This window comes from Ascaphus truei, chromosome 1 (genome assembly GCF_040206685.1).
Source record: "Ascaphus truei isolate aAscTru1 chromosome 1, aAscTru1.hap1, whole genome shotgun sequence".
Lineage (NCBI taxonomy): Eukaryota > Metazoa > Chordata > Amphibia > Anura > Ascaphidae > Ascaphus > Ascaphus truei.
In genome coordinates this window covers 103104276-103125490 of record NC_134483.1, presented here as the reverse complement: position 1 = coordinate 103125490, position 21215 = coordinate 103104276, and the positions used below count along the sequence as shown (strand labels likewise).

At 41.8% G+C, this 21215-nt stretch overlaps 1 long non-coding RNA gene across 7 annotated transcripts in view; it reads left to right on the top strand.

Moving 5' to 3' along the window:
- The window catches only part of LOC142490470 (uncharacterized), a 302578-nt gene that overhangs the window by 153726 nt on the left and 127637 nt on the right, over window positions 1-21215 (top strand). For 4 of the 7 annotated variants that reach the window (XR_012800073.1, XR_012800071.1, XR_012800074.1 and 1 more), the window contains exon 4: window positions 7532-7624. This is a non-coding gene — a long non-coding RNA (uncharacterized LOC142490470). Of the gene's footprint in view, window positions 1-3836; window positions 4094-7528; window positions 7625-21215 lie in introns of all 7 variants that reach the window. The other 3 variants (XR_012800077.1, XR_012800076.1, XR_012800078.1) reach the window with 2 other exon arrangements.

Here is a 21215-nt window from a genome sequence, read left to right as displayed (position 1 = left end):
TTCCAACAAATTCACCCTAAGGTCAGACCGTGCAATGCTCAGAGAAATTGAAAAATACCCAAGAGTTACATATCAGACTCTACAGGCCTCAGTTAGCATCTTAAATGTTAAAGTTCATGACAATACAATAAGAAAAAGACTGAACAAGTATGGTTTGTTTGGAAGGGTTGCCAGGAGAAAGCCTCTTATCTCTAAAAAGAACATGGCAGCACGGCTTAGGTTTGCAAAGTTGCATCTGAACAAACCACAAGACTTCTGGAGACCAAAGTGGAGATGTTTGGCCATAATGCACAGCACCATGTTTGGCGAAAACCAAACAGAGCATATCAGCACAAACACCTCATACCAACTGTCAAGCACAGTGGTGGAGGGGTGATGATTTGGGCTTGTTTTTGCAGCCACAGGACCTGGGAACCTTGCAGTCATTGAGTCGACCATGAACTCCTCTGTATACCAAAGTATTCTAGAGTCAAATGTGAGGCCAAATGTCCGACAGCTAAAGCTTGGCCGAAATTGGGTCATACAAACGGACAATGATCCAAAGCACACCAGCAAATCTACAACAGAATGTCATGTGTTGTTGTTCATCTGAGGTTGTATTTACCTAATTTTAACATCTGCTAAGGAACATATGATTGTTATTATGTCCTTATATGTAAAACCATAGAATTCAAAGAGGGTGTACTTTCTTTTTCACACCACTGTAGTTCGATTTTACTAGGCTCAACTTTTGTAATTTCCAACATACTCCGGGGGGAATCACAATAGACCCTGTATTTTGGGAGTAAATTCTAACTTATGTTGTAGCTTACATTGCACCTTAGCAGCGCGATCAGATTGCCAATATGGTGCACGGGCGCGTTGAGCAAGAAATCCGTTCAAATTGATTTCTCGGCGCGACAGACAGGTCACGTGAGCGGTTCGCCTAATGACGGTGAACCAGCTCCGTGATGTCACTGGCACGCTCCTAGACACGCCCACCGATAGCGCTTTACCATGGCCGAAAAAACAGCTTCACGCAGGTGACTTCACGGCCATGCACGCCTCTGCACAGGCGAAGGCACTATGGACCTGGCCTTAGGGACTGCATTTGGTACTTATCCGAACACGCAATTCTAGTTATATATATACAGTAATTCGATAGCCTAAACAGAAAACAGTGAACAGCAAACAATAGGGCGTCCCATATGGTCCAATCATAGAGAATGTTAGAGGCCAAACCTGGGTCTCGAGATCTTGGCACAATTGTTGGGAAGTCCTCAAGGGAGAAAAAAGGAATGAACCTCTCCAATCCAGTGGCGAGCACGGACCTCCATCAAAATAATTTATCTCATGGCCCAGCCACATTATTTCATCATCCACTGTTGATTATAGCTAGAGGGCCTCCTCCAGTTTAGTTTCAAATCCCTCCATTCTCTGGGATAGGGAGTTTATTTCTGTTTTAAGACCGCTAATAGCGTTTTTCAAGTCGTCCTGAAATCCTTGTGCATTCTTGCACATAGAGCCTCCATATATTGTTTATTCAGCTCTTCTCCCTCAGTATCAAAATGTACCTGCTCTCGATCCTTACTGGGAGGAGCACGTGCTCCTCTGCCATCTTGGGTGACAGCACTCGGCCCCGTGGAGCGCTGAGTTCCCCCAAGATATCGGGACACATCCTGGATATTTTGTTTTTTGAGTTTCCCAGCCATTGCTTGACCTTCTGGGTGACAGCTGTGTCCAAAAGGTTAGGAGATTGGGATCGGAAAAAGCTTGCTTTATCTTGGTGCTGTAAGAGGGTCTCAGAGATCTCTCCCTAGCCGACCATCCCCTGTGACATCACCGGAAGTCTCTGCTTTCCCTCTTTTTAACCAGCAGTGAGCCCTTAAAGGTATCACTTTTAACTTACTTTTATTCTGTCTACTCTACGAACTTACTCTGTACTATCGTCTATATTTATCTTATATCAGTTACCTGTTTGTAGCATTTAAGCCAATACATTTATAACATCAACAATTCACATTTTGTGTAGATTATCCACCATCAAATACACAAATATTAAATAAGGTAATAAGAATACAGATATTGAATAAGACAGTAAAAGACGTCACTGCTTCAGCACGGCCTTGCGTCCTTTCTTCCTAGGGATACTCAGTCCCACCTTGCGCCCAGAGAACTCCTCTGTGCCAGCTTCCGCAGCTGGGGAGCACTTCTATCTCCTCCATTCTCTGGGGAAAACAGTCTCTCAGTCTGTGACTCCTAGCATTGTCTCGCTGTGTTTGTCTTAAACACTTCCTTGTTTCATTGAGGAGCCCAGCCCCTGAATAATCAGATATCAGCTGCTGCTCTTTCACTGAAGAGATTAATGCTCTGTGGACTGGAAAGCACACTTACTTCATTGTTTCAGCCTACTGAGTCAGTGACTCTGTCACAATACTGTATGAGAAAAAAATGCTGTTGGTTAAAGTCGTGGTTTGCTAATGTTTACTAATAACAGTCTTATGCATGTGCAGTGTATTTTTTTAGGCTATTTAATCCCCGTACATCCAGGAATTATACGTTGGTCGTTTTGTTAACGGACCTTACATTTGCATATCATTAGCCTTGAGGGTACCCGTTAATAAGGAGGAATATAAGGTCCTTCACCTATTTCAGGAACGTTGGGTTATTTGCACAAAATTCGTGACCTTCTGATGATCTACCCCTTTAACCCCGGAAAGGATTGGAAAGAAAAATCCTATCTCAATAAGAACTTTACATGTAAAAGCCCAAGTGATATTGTCAATTACTCTTTGGTGTTGAGCTATAATTGAGCTATAATTTAAGGGACATGAAAAGAACCGACTTTGTGTTTTTAAATCTATTCATTGTCTTACATTGTCTGTTTCCTTAGGTGTGCAGGCTACCTGATTTGGGTAGATTGGACTTGGGAGATGTTGTTTGAGACAAAAATCTTGGATTTGGGCAAATAACTTTATAAAGGTATTTAAGAAGGAAATTAGTCAAAAGATTTGGCTGGAGTTTGGATCATTATCCTCTTTAAGAATCCCGACAATCATTGCTTGTAATATAGAACAAGAGAAGGGGCATGGTTACTATATTAGATGGTCTGACTACACATGGGACTATTGCATTTATATACTTTTTATAAGAAGAATACAAATATTCATTTGGTTTAGACTATTTTAAAGTCTTTTTTTTATTTTGTATTCCCTAAATAATTTAATCTGCTTGTTGCAATTTAGGGAGCATTGATTATTGTTAAGTTTATACCACTGGGAGTCATAGAATGCACACTCAGGATTATATTTTTAATATCAAGGGCTATATCGTATGAATAAAACTTACATTAGTTTTTTATTTCTTACATTTAGAGCTACTGTATTGGGCAGGGCCGTCTTAACAGCATTATAGGCCCCCGGGCAAAGCATTGCACTGGGCCCTGCCTACACAACCACTCACAGGAATAAAAATGTAAATTATCGATAAAATAAACTTATATTTATTGGTACTTCCAACAAAACCGTTAATTGCCTCCCGCGAATCCGTTACATTATTCTGCCTCCATAACATTGCAAGCAATAAAAACGGCAACATTTCTATCGCGAATGCAGACATGCCAACTCTCCGCTACAAGTTGTCATTTTTCTCCTTTTACCGAGTTAGCAGGAGATTTGAATGTTGAGGCGGGTGATAGGAAAATTAGTGTTAAATTCTGGTCTGTACTTAGATTAGCATGGGGCCCCTATGCTCGTGGGGCCCCCGGGCAACTGCCCAGCGTGCCCATGCGTTAAGACGGCACTGATATTGGGGGCTCAGGTTTGTTATGCTTTTTATAGCTTGACGTCATCTTTTAGTGGAAGATCGCCACAAGGCAACATCCGTTTGTATTTACCATGGGATATTTTGGATTGAAAGAAAGAAGATAGAAGATGGAAGAAAAAAAGAAAATAATTACAGAAGAAGATAGAAGATGGTGAGAGAAAATATAAGAAAGAAGATTTTGGTACCTGATGCTGATCTTCAAGGAGGATGGAGATGGATTGCCGGTGATGACGTCGCGGGTCAAGAACTTCGAGATACGCCGGGATTTGGAGGGTGAAGACTTCTAAAGGTAAGATAAATATTGAATGTTTGTATTTGTATTTTTCAAATTTTGCATTGTATTTATTTATTTTTATGTTTGTGATTGCCCATTGACTCATAATGTATTAATAAATACAGTGACAGCCAATGCATTTTTTGGTAAATGCTTATTTTCTATTGATTGTTATTTTTCAATTTCTGTTTATTTTTTGGATTACATTTTTTGAATTTGGATGGCTTGTTTTTAGTACATTTTAGGATTGGTTAGCGTTTCAAATTAATTATTTGTTTTGTTGTCAATTGCTTTTATTATTTATAATTGATTGGTTGGCTAGTGGTTTTCTTTCTTTTATTGATTGGTAGGATAGGTGTTTATTTATTTTTATTCTTATGTTTTGGAATAATATCATTTTAATTATTTTGCTTTTTTACTGATAGATTCATGTAATTGATGTGTAGTTGAGGCTTTTTAGTTATTTTATTGTTGGGGTGTTTAGGTGCTTTTGTATTTCTTTTATTATTGTGTATTTTTGACCTTAATTATTTTTATTACGTTGACCATTGACTGCTATAGTGGCATATCATGCCCAAATTATATGGATATGATATAACACTGTGCCAATTAATGGGTAGAGGGTGGGTATAGTGCTCCCGGGGTGAGTGGTTAGGCCTCCCGGGTGGGCAGCAGGGAGGGTGGGCTAACCCTTTAATTACGATAGCGGTTCTTATACTCAAGGACATGGACCTTGAGTATGCTGACGAGGACACCCTTCATGATGGCAGGGGTAAGTTGAATGTTTTATTTACTTTATTTATGCTGGCTAATGTTTGATTTTATAATGGGCAAATGCACTATTATCCATATCTGAATAATAGTAATTTTGCCTATTACTGTTTTGTATGTGTTGTGGGTGGTTGTTTGGGGGTAGAGGAGGTGGGCAGTAGTGTTGTTGTTTATTTTTGTTTCTTGGGGGTAGAGGGATTGGGTGAAGAGGGTAATAGCCCCAAGGATGGATGTTTAGCTTTCCGGAGTGTAGCGGGACTGGTTAACCCCTTCATTACCATAGTGGTTCCCACCGCTATGGTAGTGAAGGGGCTAACTCCTCCCACAACCTTCCATTTAGACCTAACCACCCACCCTTGGACTACTACCCCCTTCATCTACCCCCTCTGCCCCAAGAAACAGGCTTTTGAGGTTTAACCCCTTCATTGCCTTAGCGGCTAGCTGATAAGGTAATGAAGCAGTTTTAATATACATTTTAATACTAGTGTTGATGAGCAGGGGTTCTCCGGAGCAGAACAGTGTTGATTTCAGGTCTGGGGACCCACTGCTTCCCGAGATACAGGCCCCGTTATGGGGTGCCGGTATCATCTATGCATTTTATTTTCACGGTCACGTGACGCGAGACATTTAAATGCATAGGAGATACCGGCTCCCTATGACGGGGTCTGTATCTCGGGAAGCAGGGGACATGAAATCAACGAGGTTCTACTCCGGAGACCCCCTGCTCATCTACACTAGTATTAAAATTAAAATCTTGTGATCGCTGGTGAGATGTGCACAGGGAGAGGCATCTCTCTCTGTGCTGCTCTCTCTGCAGCTGGAACAAATCGCCGGGTGAGCTCTTTTGAGAGAGGCGATCATCACGTCGCCGGCTACTCGCCCGTTTTGGGAATTTTGCTATTACAGGTAATCGAGGCTTTCTGAATACCGTGATAGCACCGCTCAAAAAACTGGCGGTATAAACGGCCCAGCAATTTTTTTATGAAGGCTTATAGAATAGGACTCTATATGTGCTGACCAGCCTGAGCTCACACCCCCCACTCTAATATCCTCACTTGAGCATTACTTTTGCCTATATATCAGAGACACCTTCTCCCCTGTTATGACATACTTTGGAGGTTAGTAAATACATTCAACTTACCTGATACCACAAGAACATTATACCTCATTAGTGAGACTGTGCATTCACACTTGTTTAAGTAGCTGTTTTAGATTAAAGGGCTTTGGCAAGTGTTATCCTATTTTTTGTTTTTGTTTTAATACACTTCACTGAAGTAGTTTCTTTTGAATTTAGATTTTAGGATTCACTTGGTCCCTATTTATGTGAAATCAGTGGATGACTATTTTTGCAAGATCTGAATACTATTTTTAGGATCTGTTCTCTTTCCTTACGTCACTGCTATATCAGTATACATTGTATATAAGATAAGAAAACGTTTATTTTCATCTTTTTGTCTCTCAAACAACCTGGAAGCACTTTTCTTAGATTTCCAGAGGACAGCAAATCAACTTTTAATGTTTTTCCATCAAATGCCCAAAGATTATGGATATTTCAGCAAAGTGACTTCATCAGTACACATCAAATTACTTTATATATAAGCAGCCTAACTTTCCTAAGTATCATAGATTGGGGCAGTCAATCTTTACTTTTCTATAGTTTCCTATCCTAGTCTTTAAAAAGTAAAAAAGGAGAAGCAAAGGAGATAATAAAAAAGTTAAAAATAATTGTTGTTCATATTTTTCCTTGCATGAGTATCTCCCACTGAATAACCATGGATGAATAACCCACTGACCAAAAATAGGGACTAAAAAGTCCAAATTTATGCTAACGGGTTTATTTAAAATGTCAAAAGTTAGATGCAATTTATGTGGAGATGTTTTCAATATGTTCACCTTACTTCATTTGTAAAGCAAATTAAAATACGACGTGTGAGCACATTCACGTCTCAGACAAGTCTGCAATCCTGTATTTCCCCATTATCTCTTAGCATACAATGCTTCTGCTGCAGTCAGGATTCTGGGTAATGACATGCAAATGAGCCATCACAGTTAATTTGTACATAAACACTTAAGCCTCCACTTAATATACTATCCTTCCCTTGCCCATTAAGATTCCAGATACATTCAAATGAATTGAGTTAATATTTGCAGGGGCAATGGGAAGGTTGTCAATGGGAAGGTTGGCAATGGGAAGGTTGGCATTGACAATGGGAAGGTTGGCAATGGGAAGGTTGGCAATGGGAAGGTTGGAATTGACAATGGGAAGGTTGGCAATGGGAAGGTTGGCAATGGGAAGGTTGGCATTGACAATGGGAAGGTTGGCAATGGGAAGGTTGGCAATGGGAAGGTTGGAATTGACAATGGGAAGGTTGGCAATGGGAAAGTTGGCAATGGGAAGGTTGGCATTGACAATGGGAAGGTTGGCAATGGGAAGGTTGGCAATGGGAAGGTTGGCATTGACAATGGGAAGGTTGGCAATGGGAAGGTTGGCATTGACAATGGGAAGGTTGGCAATGGGAAGGTTGGCATTGACAATGGGAATGTTGGAAATGGGAAGGCAGCTTCACAACATAGAAGGAAATTAAATTCAATGTTGCAAGATGTGTAAAATCTAAATTTATCTTGGAAGTGTTAAACAATAAACAACCATTTATGACATTGATTGTTATTTTTTTCAAGCAGAAAGTGAACGATGACTGAAGGAGGATGACTGAAATGACTGTTTGGTATCATTCCTCGGCTGTAACCAACGAGAGCTCCTTCTGCTAATCTAAGGTAATATTGATGGAAAACAAGATTTCCAATGTTCTATATGCCCAGCTGATTGTATACTTACAGTCTTAGGCCCAGCAAGAGTTCTTTATGCCTGAAGCTAAATCTGCCTAGAATATGTGTAAACCCGGAGGTGTCATCACTCTGAGACATCCTCAGCACAAACTCTATTTTAACTGTATTTAGCCAGCAAGGTAAGAAGCGATATTGAAAGTTTTGACCTTCTGAGAGTCCTTGGGTGATTTGTAGAATGTGTTACCTGTTAAAAACAAGAGTCCTGCCAGATAAGAGTTCCTTTGTAATGAATGGAGATTGAAGGCTTTTACAAATTGCATGGGAGCAATTTGTTTAAGAAACAATAATGACAAGTATAATTGCCTTGCAGTTTTCATTGACTAAAATGATTTGAAACAAAATGCTTTCTTGCCTCAGGCTCACAGCTAATAAACTTGTATCTCACTGCGTTAATAAGAACATCAAATAATAAGAATACTCCAAATAATGTCTATTATTTTCCTAAAATATTTGATGGGCACAACACAAATTGTAGGATACATTGTGGAGTACTGTTATAACTTGCTATGTCGGTCTGTGCTTCGTTGAGGTTATTTAATTTATTTACCATCTCCTCTATTTAGAAAACAGTTTGATGTACCAGGGAGTACTTACCATATAACAACTTTCTCTAATTGTTTATCTCCTTTGAGTATTTCAAATACTATTATTCAGACAATTGTGCTGAAGAATATACGGAATATAAAAATGTGCTGGGGAGTTTTTTTCTGAAAGTAAGTACTAGATTGAAAGGACAATACGACATAAAAATGTTAAAATGCATTGGATTTATAAACTTGTTCAAATTAAATGCGAGGAGAGAGAGATGGGATAAATTGCCTATCTTGATGTTAAAGTACTGCACTTAATTAATAAATAATAACATGAACTAAATACTGAATACCCTGTCTATGCATGAAACTTGGGTGTGATGTTAAGGCTGCTGCCGCTGATCGCGCTCATGCTTGAAAGCGGTAACATCACCAACTCTCCAAGCATGAGCGCAGGCTATCCTGCATAATTTTGATTGGGGCTATTTCTGTGTGTAGTGTGTGTTTGTGTGTATGGCTGTGTGCTGTGTGCATTGACTGCTGATGAGCGCGCTTCAAAATCAGTTTTATTTGTCACCCCGTGCACCAAGCTTGGTAGAGCGTATGTGCCCATGCACGAGCGTGCGCCACGTGAGCGTGGCCGTGCAGATTTACATTCACTGAAGTAAACGCGCCAAGCGTGCACAGTGGCAGCGTGGACGCAGCCTAAGACTCAGGTATTTATATTTCATAGTGTGTAGCCAATTTTTATAAAGCATATGTTTGAAGATTGCAGTATTTAAAGTCAGTCTTTAAATACCACAAAATATCTAATGTTATATATCATATATTTCACATTTGGTTTACATGTTCATTATTATGGCAGTTAGCCATCATTTGCTATGATACAGTATAAAGTTATCATAGCCCTATGAATGAGGAAAAGAGCAAACAGATTATGGGGGTCATGCAGAAAGTGGCGGAAAGGCACTTCTCGCCCGTTTCACGCCAAAAATGCCTACCCCTATTCAGTAATGGGCGAAAACGTGGCGAGAATAAAAAAAAACGCCAATGTGTTTGGCGTTTTTTTTTTTCCGCCATTGGCGAGGCGAGAAGGCACATATTTTCCGCCACGCTGTATTCTAGTAGTGGCGAGTAACTTTGCACCGCTATTCGCCACTCTAGAATGGCGTTTTTATGCCGAATCAGGCACGCCACAAAAAGTTGGCAAGTTGATGGTGAGAGGCTGCTGATGAGCGGCGGATCGGCACTTAGAAAAAATTCAGGCCTTTTTCCTGGCTGGGATTGATGCCGGGGGTCTCCTGAGCTGATACCATTAATACCAGCACCGGAGCCCCCCGGCATGCATCCGAGGCAGGAAAAATGCATTTAAAGCCCACTTCATTACCTTAGCGGCTAACCGCTAAGGCAATGAAGGGGTTAAGCCACTGTGCCAGGTTTATTGTGGCTAGCGGGGGTGGGTGAAGGGGGTATTTTGCCCTTGTTGTTTGTTTAGGGCTTGTGGGGTTTTGCGGGTGCGCTTAACCCCTTCACGACCGTAGCAGTTAATACCGCAACCGTCATGAAGGGGTTAAGACCTCCCACTACCCACCCGCAAGCCCTAAACAAACCACCGTTGGGTCTAATACCCACTTCACCCACCCCCTCTACCCACAATAAAAATAACAATAAAACACACACAACAGCCCCGCACGTATATATATATATATTTATATATATTTCCCCAACAACCGCTATACCCCCCTAACATACAGTATAGTAATGGGCACAATTACTATTATCCACAAATGGATAATAGTGAATGTGCCCATTTAAAATACATAAATAACAATAAATACATTAAATACATATAGCACTCACCCTTGTCAGGCTGCCACGATGAAGGCCATCCTCATCTTCATCCTGGCCATGCCCCCTCCGCTTCTGCAAAACAGAAACAAGAATAAAAACATCCCATGTAATGTCTCCTAACCCCTTAATCACCATAGCGGTTATTAACCGCTACAGTCATTAAGGGGTTAACCCACCCTCACCCGCCACTCAGGACGCCTACATACCCTCCCCAATAACCACCCACCCCGTGATGCCTAACCACCCTCACCCACTACCCACAAGGGAGGCCTACCCACATACCCTTGGGGCCAATACCCCCTCCCCCCACCCCAACACATACAGTACAATAATGTGCCAAATAACTATTGTCAGATAGGGATAATAGATTATTTGGCCATTATTAAACACATTAACTTGCATAGTAAAATAAAGAAACTTCTACTGACCTCATCAATAAGAAGGCCCCGTCGCCAGCATAATCCTTGTAGTCCGTTGCTAAAATAATACATAGCCAATACATTGCAATTACATTCACATATCAATGAACCCCTTAATCACCTTATCGGATACTAACCGCAAAGGTAATTAAGGGGTTAAGCCACCCTGGCCCGATACCCACTCTTCACACATTCCTTTGTACAGTGTCTTCATCATGCAAAATTTTTTTTTTTTTAACAAAATACTATATATATATATATATATATATATATATATATATATATATATATATACACACATGATGAACCAATATACAAATAAATGTCTCAGGGTTAACAAAAACATGCTTATATAAAAATATCACTACTCTATTACATCCACAATGAAATACAATGCTATTTCCTAAACAAATCAAATGTAATCATCCAATCTAAAGCATCAAATGCCAATTCAAAGCCTCAAATGCCACTTAAAACATTGCATTTACATTCTATACATGATGCATTAAATCTAAGCAACATGTCGAAGCTGCAAATCAATGTTAACAATACAATATTCCAAAGAAAATAGCATTACATCAAAAAAAGTATACTATGCAATCCAATAAAGTCACCATCAATCAATTTGCATACATTAATTACATCCCAAAACAATTAAAATAGCATCCATACCAATTATACAATTAACTATAGCAACCGTTAAAGAGAACATGTTACCATCATACAAAATAGAAGGACACCAAAAAGAAAAATATACAAAAGCAAGCCTCACCATGACCTAAAGTACAGCATCCAAGCCCAAAAATTACATCTAGCTAATTATAAAATACATTTAACACACATGTACAGTATGCATAGCAGCATAGCCAAAATCATTTAAATTAGTGCAAAGCAAGCTTTTCAAATACAATCATTTCTTACCCTGTATGTATATATCTCTCTAGACATACATACATAAATAAATATAGTGGCAAGAAATGATGTACCCCAAAAAAAAAACACATGTAAAAAACAAGAAAAAAACAAGTTACATAAAATACATTTCTTTTCTTCACTTACCATTACTTTACCCACTCACCGACTCCCGTTGAACAGATTACCCGCGAACCAATCCACGAACAGGAACCCATAAAATAACAGACTAGAAAATAATAAACATTAAAATAATAAAACAAAACAATCCACGGGTCTTGTAGTTGTAATGCATCTTCATCTGTATTCTTCTTTCTTTCAGCTGCGGCTCTCTTCCGGGGTCTTCTTACCGTCTGCTGCCACGCCCTTGTATTCTTCTTCTTTAGGAGGTCCTTCCTCCTCGGCGTCTGGCTTCAAAATGAGACGACATAGGCTTTTAAAGGCCTATGACGTCACATTTTCGTCATGGTTTCCACGGCCCTGATTGGGCCGTGAAAACCATGTGCTTTGGCCGATAAAAAAATAAATGATGGCTTTGCTTCAATTGCCTTTAAGATGACGTCATTAAAAGAAACATGAGCGGCCTCACATGGTACGGTAGCCAATCAGAGTGTGGGAAGTCTATCCCTACTCTGATTGGCTCTAGTACAATGTGACAGGCTTTCAATGACGTCATATCCGTTCTCCCCCAACCCTCTGTCACATGGTGTACTAGAGCCAATCAGAGTTGGGATGGAGTTCCCCAGTTCTGATTGGCTACCGTACAATGTGAGGCCGGCCATGTTTCTTTTAATGACGTCGTCTTAAAGGCAATTGAAGCAAAGCCATTCTGATTGGCTGTGCTTTCATTGTCTTTAAGTGACGTCATAATTTTTTTTTTATCGGCCAAAGCACATGGTTTTCACGGCCCAATTAGGGCCGTGGAAACGATGACGAAAATGTGACGTCATAGGCCTTTAAAAGCCTATGTCGTCTCATTTTGAAGCCAGACACCGAGGAGGAAGGACCTCCTAAAGAAGAAGACACGGGCATGGCAGCAGACGGTAAGAAGACCCCAGAAGAGAGCCGCAGCTGAAAGAAAGAAGAATACAGATGAAGATGGATTACAACTACAAGACCCGTGGATTGTTTTGTTTTATTATTTTAATGTTTATTATTTTCTGGTTTGTTATTTTATGGGTTCCTGTTCATGGATTGGTTCGCGAGTAAGCTGTTCAACGGGAGTCGGTGAGTGGGTAAAGTAATGGTAAGTGAAGAAAAGAAATGTATTTTATGTAACTTGTTTTTTTCTTGTTTTTGACATGTGTTGTTTCTTTTGGGTACATCATTTCTTGCCACTGTATGTATTTATTTATGTATGTCTAGAGAGATATATACATACAGGGTAAGAAATGACTGTGTTTGAAAAGCTTGCTTTGCACTATTTTAAATTATTTTGGCTGTGCTGCTATGCATACATATGTGTTAAATGTATTTTATAATTAGCTAGATGTCATTTTTGGGCTTGTATGCTGTACTTTAGGTCATGGTGAGGCTTGCTTTTGTATATTTTTCTTTTTGGTGTCCTTCTATTTTGTATGATGGTAACTTGTTCTCTTTAACGGTTGCTATAGTTAATTGTGTAATTGGTATGGATGCTATTTTAATTGTTTTGGGATGTAATTAATGTATGCAAATTGATTGATGGTGACTTTATTGGATTGCATAGTATACTTTTTTTGATGTAATGCAATTTTCTTTGGAATATTGTATGGTTAACATTGATTTGCAGCGTCTACATGTTGCTTAGATTTAATGCATCATGTATAGAATGTAAATGCAATGTTTTGAGTGGCATTTGAGGCTTTGAATTGGCATTTGATGCTTAGATTGGATGATTACATTTGATTTGTTTAGGAAATAGCATTGTATTTCATTGTGGATGTAATAGAGAAGTGGTATTTTTATTTAAGCATGTTTTTGTTAATCCTGAGACATTTATTTGTATATTGGTTCATCATGTGTATATATATATATATATATATATATATATATATATATATATATATATAAACAGGTAAACCCCGTTATAGCGCAACCCGTTATAACGCGGTTTTCACGTGGCTCCCGTTTAAAAAAAAAAATTAAATTAAATTTTTTTTGCACACTGCACACTGCACACTGCACACTGCACACTGCACACTGCACACACTCTCACTGCACACACTCTCACTGCCCACACTGCTCACTGCACACACTGCTCACTGCACACACTGCTCACTGCACACACTGCTCACTGCACACACTGCACAGTGCACACTGCACACTGCACACTGCAACTGCACACTCTCACTGCACACTCTCACTGCACACACTGCTCACTGCACACACTGCTCACTGCACACACTGCTCACTGCACAGTGCACACTGCACAGTGCACACTGCACACACTCTCACTGCACACTGCACACTGCACACACTGCACACAGCAAACTGCACACACTCCCTGCACACACTGCACACAGCACACACTGCTCACTGCACACACTGCTCACTGCACACACTCTCACTGCACACACTGCACAGTGCACACTGCACACACTCTCACTGCACACACTCTCACTGCCCACACTCTCACTGCACACACTGCTCACTGCACACACTGCACACACTGCTCACTGCACACTCTCACTGCACACACTCTCAGTGCACACACTGCACACAGCACACTGCACACACTCCCTGCACACACTGCTCACTGCACACACTGCTCACTGCACACACTGCTCACTGCACACACTCACTCACACACAAACACACACACACATCCATTTTTTTTGCACAATGCGCACACTCTCACTGAACACACTGCTCACTGCACACACTGCTCACAGCACACACTGCACAGTGCACACTGCACACACTCTCACTGCACACTGCACACTGCACACTCTCACTGCACACACTGCACACAGCACACTGCACACACTCCCTGCACACACTGCTCACTGCACACACTGCTCACTGCACAAACTGCTCACTGCACACACTCTCACTGCACACACTGCACAGTGCACACTGCACACACTCTCACTGCACACTGCACACTCTCACTGTGCACACTGCACGCAGCACACTGCACACACTGCACACACACACTCTCACTGCACACACTGCACACAGCACACTGCACACACTCCCTGCACACACTGCTCACTGCACACACTGCTAACTGCACACACTGCTCACTGCACACACTCTCACTGCACACACTGCACATACTCTCACTGCACACACTCTCACTGCGCACACTCTCACTGCACACACTGCACACACTCCCTGCACACACTGCTCACTGCACACACTGCTCACTGCACACACTAATCATTGCACACACTGATCACTTCACACTCTCACTGCACACACTCTCACTGCACACTGCACAAGCACACTGCACACACTCCCTGCACACACTGCTGACTGCACACACTGCTCACTGCACACACTGCTCACTGCACACACACACACACACACACACACACACACACACACACACACACACACACACACACACACACACACACACACACACACACACACACACACACACACACACACACCCATATACACACACACACACACACACACACCCATACACACACACACACACACACACACACACACACACACACACACACACACACACACACACACACACACACACACATATACACACACACACACACACACACACACACACATATACACACACACACACACACACCCCCATATACACACACACACACACACACACACACACCCATACACACACACACACACACACACACACACACACACACACACACACACACACACACACACACACAGACACACACACACACACACACACACACACACACACACACACACACACACACACACACACACACACACACACACACCCATATACACACCCACATACACACACACACACACCCATATACACACACACAGTTTCTCTCCCATATATACATACACACACACACTCTCTCACTCTACACAGATGGGGGGGGGTAGGAACAGAGGAAAGGCCGCGACCAGCACCACCACCCGCTCCCCCCCCTCCTCCCGGGCAGGCAGCGGGAGCGCCGGGGAAAGCGGTGGGGAGAAGAAACCCCCTGCTACCACCTCCATGCAGGCAGCGGGAGCACCGGGCACGTGGGGGGGGATCAGAGGTAAGCGGGAACCCGAGGGACATCCCTGCTCCCATCTCCTGCCCCGCGGGCTGTCACGCAGTGACAGGGGGAAGCGGGGACCGGAGGGACATCCCCAAACCCATCTCCTGCCCCGCGGGCTGTCACGCAGTGACAGGGGAAGCGGGGACCGGAGGGACATCCCCGCTCCCATCTCCTGCCCCGCGGGGTGAAGGGTGCTGCGGGGGGGAGGGTGATGATGCACCGATGCTGCCGGGGGGTGGCAGTTTTGGCTGGGGGGGGGAAAGGAACTCAGGCCTTTTGGAAACACTGTTCTAACTAATTTTTTTGTGGCAGCCATTTTGTTTTTGCGCAACCCCGTTACTAACGCAGTTGTCTCAGGGTGGACCCCGAGGACCGCGTTATAACGGGGGTTACCTGTATATATATATATATATATATATATATATATATATATATAGTATTTTGTTTTTAATTTTTTTTTTTGCATGATGAAGACACTGTACAAAGGATTGTGTGAAGGATGGGTATCGGGCCAGGGTGGCTTAACCCCTTAATTACCTTTGCGGTTAGTATCCGATAAGGTGATTAAGGGGTTCATTGATATGTGAATGTAATTGCAATGTATTGGCTATGTAGTGGGTGAGGGTGGTTAGGCATCACGGGGTGGGGGGTTATTGGGGGAAGGTATGTAGGCGTCCCGAGTGGTGGGTGAGAGTGGGTTTACCCCTTAATGACTGTAGCGGTTAATAACCGCTATGGTGATTAAGGGGTTAGGGGACATTACATTGGATGTTTTTACTCTTGTTTCTGTTTTGCAGAAGCAGATGGGGCATTCGCAAGATGAAAATGAGGATGGCCTTCATTGTGGCAGCCGGACATGGGTGAGTGCTATATGAATTTAATGTATTTATTGTTATTTATGTATTTTAAATGGACAACTGCACTATTATCCATTTGTGGATAATAGTAATTTTGCCCATTACTGTATTTTATGTTGTGTATTGCAATGTTTATTGGGGGAAATTGTCCCCAATAAACATGCTATTATGCGTTAACCCCTTCATTGCCTTAGTGGCTATCCGCTATGGTAATGAAGCAGCATTAATGTATTTTAATAATATTGTGCGGGAGTAGGGTGTCCCCTGAGCTGAACCGCATTGATTTCTGGCTCAGAGACCCCCTGCTTCCCGAGTTACAGGCCCCGGTTTGGAACATCGGTTACAGTGTCAACGCCATCTTTATAGCGGGCACGTAGCGTATGGGACGCTATAAACATGGCGGCGACACTGCCCACCCGATCACACATACCGGGGCCTGTAACTCGGGAAGCAGGGGGTCCCTGGTCCACAAAGCAATGCGGTTCAGCTCAGGGGACACCCTGCTCACTGAACAGTATTATTAAAAATATATTCATGCTGCTTTGTTACCATAGCAGATAGCCGCAAAGGTAAGGAATGATTGTGTAATGATATGTTTGTTTAATTCATACTGTAAATGTGCAGAGGGTCTCCGGAGCTGAACCACTTTGGTTTAAGGTCCGGGGACCCCCTGCTTCCCGAGATACAGGCCCCTTTAGGGGGTGCCGGTATCCCTCTGCTTTGTTTATATTCTGCGGTCACGTGATCGGGACATTTAAATGCAGAGGGATACCGGCACCTCATAAAGGGGCCTGTATCTCGGGAAGCAGGGGGTCCCTGGACCTGAAACCAATGCGGTTCAGCTCCAGAGACCCCCTGCACATGTACACTATGAATAAAAATGGTTTATTAAATAATTTTTAATGTGCCGATGTTTGCGCAGAGAGAGCAGCAGATCTCTCTCTGCTGCAGACATATTTTGTCAGGGGACGGATTCTCGGCAGCTTCTCATCAGGCAGCCGTCTCGCCACCGGTTACTTGCCATTTTATCAAATGGTGGTGGCGCATTCATTCGCCAGGGATTCGGCCCTTACAGCATACAGCGAGTTTAACACGCCAAAAACATGGCTAGTTCAAAAACTGGTGAATGCTTTTTTTCGCTGCTTAGTGCATAGACCCCTAAAAGTCACCTGAAAATAAAACCTCTGATATCACCAAATTGTGTTGCAGGTTGTAATGCAGTACCTATAATAATAACATTTTACATACATGGTGATATTCTTGGCCTCTCAGTACCTCTAATTATTTTCTTAAGATGCCTTTCTCTTTGTCCTTTGCTCTTATAATTGAGTGGGTGTAATATGAGACAGTATCACTGGAACTTGATGCAGTTTAAAACATGGGCACGAATTTAAGAATGCAATTGAAGTGTGTGACCTGTTGGGAGTATGAAGTGATACGGAGAGTGTATATGGGTAATGCCTGATAATATATGCTGCTATTCTCCGTGAAACACTACAAGAGGTACTAAGGGAAATAAATAGGGATGAGCCAAACAGTCCAAATCCGTTTCCCGGAATTCCGCGGATCATTTTGACAAAACCCATCCTGCCCACTAATATCCGTCTCTGAATTGGATACTAAAATATCTGGACGGATTCATTAAAATCCGTCATTAAATACTACCCGGACAGAATTTTAAGAATATGAACACGGATAAAATCCATTGCTGGATTGTTAAACAAAAGAGACCATTCAAATGTAATAAGTGTCACAAGTTGTATATATATATCCCCTCAAATGTCCCTCTAAATAAATTAGGGAAACATGCCTGTGCTGAAAAAGGAGCACACCTGACGTACCATGCTGGGAGATATGCAAAGTATATTTAAATCAGTCCGCTCACACTCCCTAAAATGATTTCCATACCAACTATATTGAGTTGATAAGCTTAAGGTGCCAACCTAATGACTGGAATGGTGTCAGAACCAAGAGGACTAGGACCCACAACCACTGCTTTTCTACCTCTACTTTGCTCACTGCTAACACATGTAGCTAATCTAGCTATTAGCATATCTCACAGGTATCTCAGGTGTGCTCCTCAAAGAACACTAGACTGTCAACCAGGAAGTGGAAGTTGTCTGCTTTTAAAGGAAGCCAGGGGGAGGGAGCTACTACAGGTATATACACTCGTTTTGGTGCTTAATGAAGTATAGGCACAACGGTATACTACGGTATAACAGAACAGGGACACAAATATTCACCATGCAAACTGCCAGAGTGCCAGACACATACTGAATTGAAATACTTTATTTTAAAATAAATAAAACTCTACAAACTACGGGAAGTGATTCCACTTGCTTCCCATAGCATACAGTATTATTGGGTTGACAAGTCTAAGCCTAATGCCCCACTGCAGGCGCCTGCATGCTAGCCTAGTATCCTGGTGGCGTGTGCACGGCTCTTTACCACGAACTGCGGTCTGTAGGGAGCTTTTTTTTAGATGTGGGGGGGAGGGGGGTCAAAATGGGTCGGTTGGGCATGGCCATGATGGGGGGCGGGGCCATGCCACGGCAATGAAAGGATAAACAAAAGCTAAATAATGAAAAAACTAAAAGTACATGACACACCGCTCTGAAACACATAAATTGTGGAAATACATCTGCTACACAACAGGGGAGAGGGATTCAGACATAAATTGGCTGTCTGAGAGTTTCCATTTGCTACTCTCATGCTGAAAACAGTCACACATCCTTGCAAGTAACTCTTGGGTGACATTACAATCAAATATATCTTTCTGTAGTATTGGAATCCCAACATTCAAACACATGGGTTCATTTAATTGAGTACATGGTTAACCCCACTTTAAGAAAACATTTATTACAAACAGTGTTTAAGGTAAAATGTATCTTACTGTTGTAAAGAAACACACGTCTCTGATTGGCTCCCTGGCGCACCATGTGACGCGTCGCCGCACGGGAACACAATCCTGTTATAGCCCCTGCTGGCTGATGCATCGCAGTGTGCCAGGAAGTGAGGAGGCACCGGGGACTGCTAGGGAGGAGGCAAGGGGCTGGTGGGAGGCGCACACTGCCAACTGCAGCGGGGACCTAGCCTAAGGCACCTTAAGAATATGGGGTATGGTATCCGACCAAACAGGATCAGAAGTTGAACCCACACAATCTCTGTTATTCAGAGTAAAAGCTCTAGCAATATGTGCTAAACCAGCTGATGTTTGCAGTGCACATTATCTACTAACAGCACACCACCATGGGATATGTTGATTGTAACATTGAAAGCACTTCAAGTACAACATAATAATATGTACTGAGGGCTATGAGTTACTGAGGCCAGGTGACATTAAATAAAAGGTGAACAGAACATGGACAACTCACTCTACTGGGTTACTAACAAATAGGTGCCACCTTTCCTGTTCTAGGGATTACATAGTTATAACTGCGGTTCGACAAGCAAGCACTATTATTTGTAGACGAATATTCTTAGTACTATATAGATGTTATACATTTTCATCTTATTAGAAGAGCAGATCTGTGCAATCTAGTTTATTTAGATTGTATAGGAGGCATTAAGTCCTTTCTTGAGTATCTGCCTATCTACTTAAGCAGATAGGGTCTCTTTAAGGGTGACTGCACCTCTGAAGAAGCCAATGTGAGATTTAATGCATTTTGATTTTTCAATCTGCGTTATCAAACAAGCTCTAAATCAGGATTTTATTTTGTTCTGCAAATATAAATATACAGGCTTTGTTCATTGCTTATCATTTTGCTTACATTACCAGTCAGTACTATGTCTTACTACTAGAACCAGAGCATTGTGGTTTGATCACCCTCAGATCTTGTGCTTTTTATAATAATGTTTTATTTTATTATTCACTTAATTATGTCTCTTAATAAATGTATAACTTTTTAACTCAGTTAGGTTAATAAATCACAGATATATTGTATTACGTGAATGTATCCTCTATTTTGTAGAACTTTGAAGGCCCTTTCTCATTTTCTTTACTTGTATATGTATTTAAAGCTACTTTGTCTAGGTTATTACACATCTGTTAAGGGGTATTTTACTCACATGGGGTATTTAGGAGTACACCTCCTCTAAAAGATTGATATTTTTCTCTCTTCATATTCTTATAGAGATGAAATAAAATACATGTTTTCTGACACAGGTAAAAACAAGGTGAAGCACAGCAAATAAAGCAGATGCAGAGAGAAAGTAATATAACAAAGTGACCTGGTGACTTGAGTTAGTACTTCTATTCTTATCAAGGATAAAGACAGTGGGCCATATTTACCAAGCCGTGTTCTGCCATAAGGCACGTTCGGTGCTGGAATACATTACAGCCTATTCAAACAAATAGACTGCAAGAAGTCGTCCCGTGCCAGAAGATGTCTCATGGCAGAACACTGCTTATTATATATGCCTCTCTATCTCTGAAGAGGATAATGTGCTTTGTATAGGTATGAGCACTTCATGTGAAGTAGAGTTTAGATCAAAACTAAGTATACTGTGACATCAACTTGTTTAGCTCACACTGATAGAGCAGTTGTTCTGAATAACAGCGGTTGTGTTGGTTCAACTTCAGATCGTGATTGGTCTGACATCATACTCCATTCCTAAGGTGCCTTAGACTTGTCAAACCAATAACTAGTGGCAGATTGAAAAATAAGCTGCCAATAGGCACTTAACTAGTGCCACCCTCCTCCTTCAGCATCATTTGACTTGCAGTCCCGTTG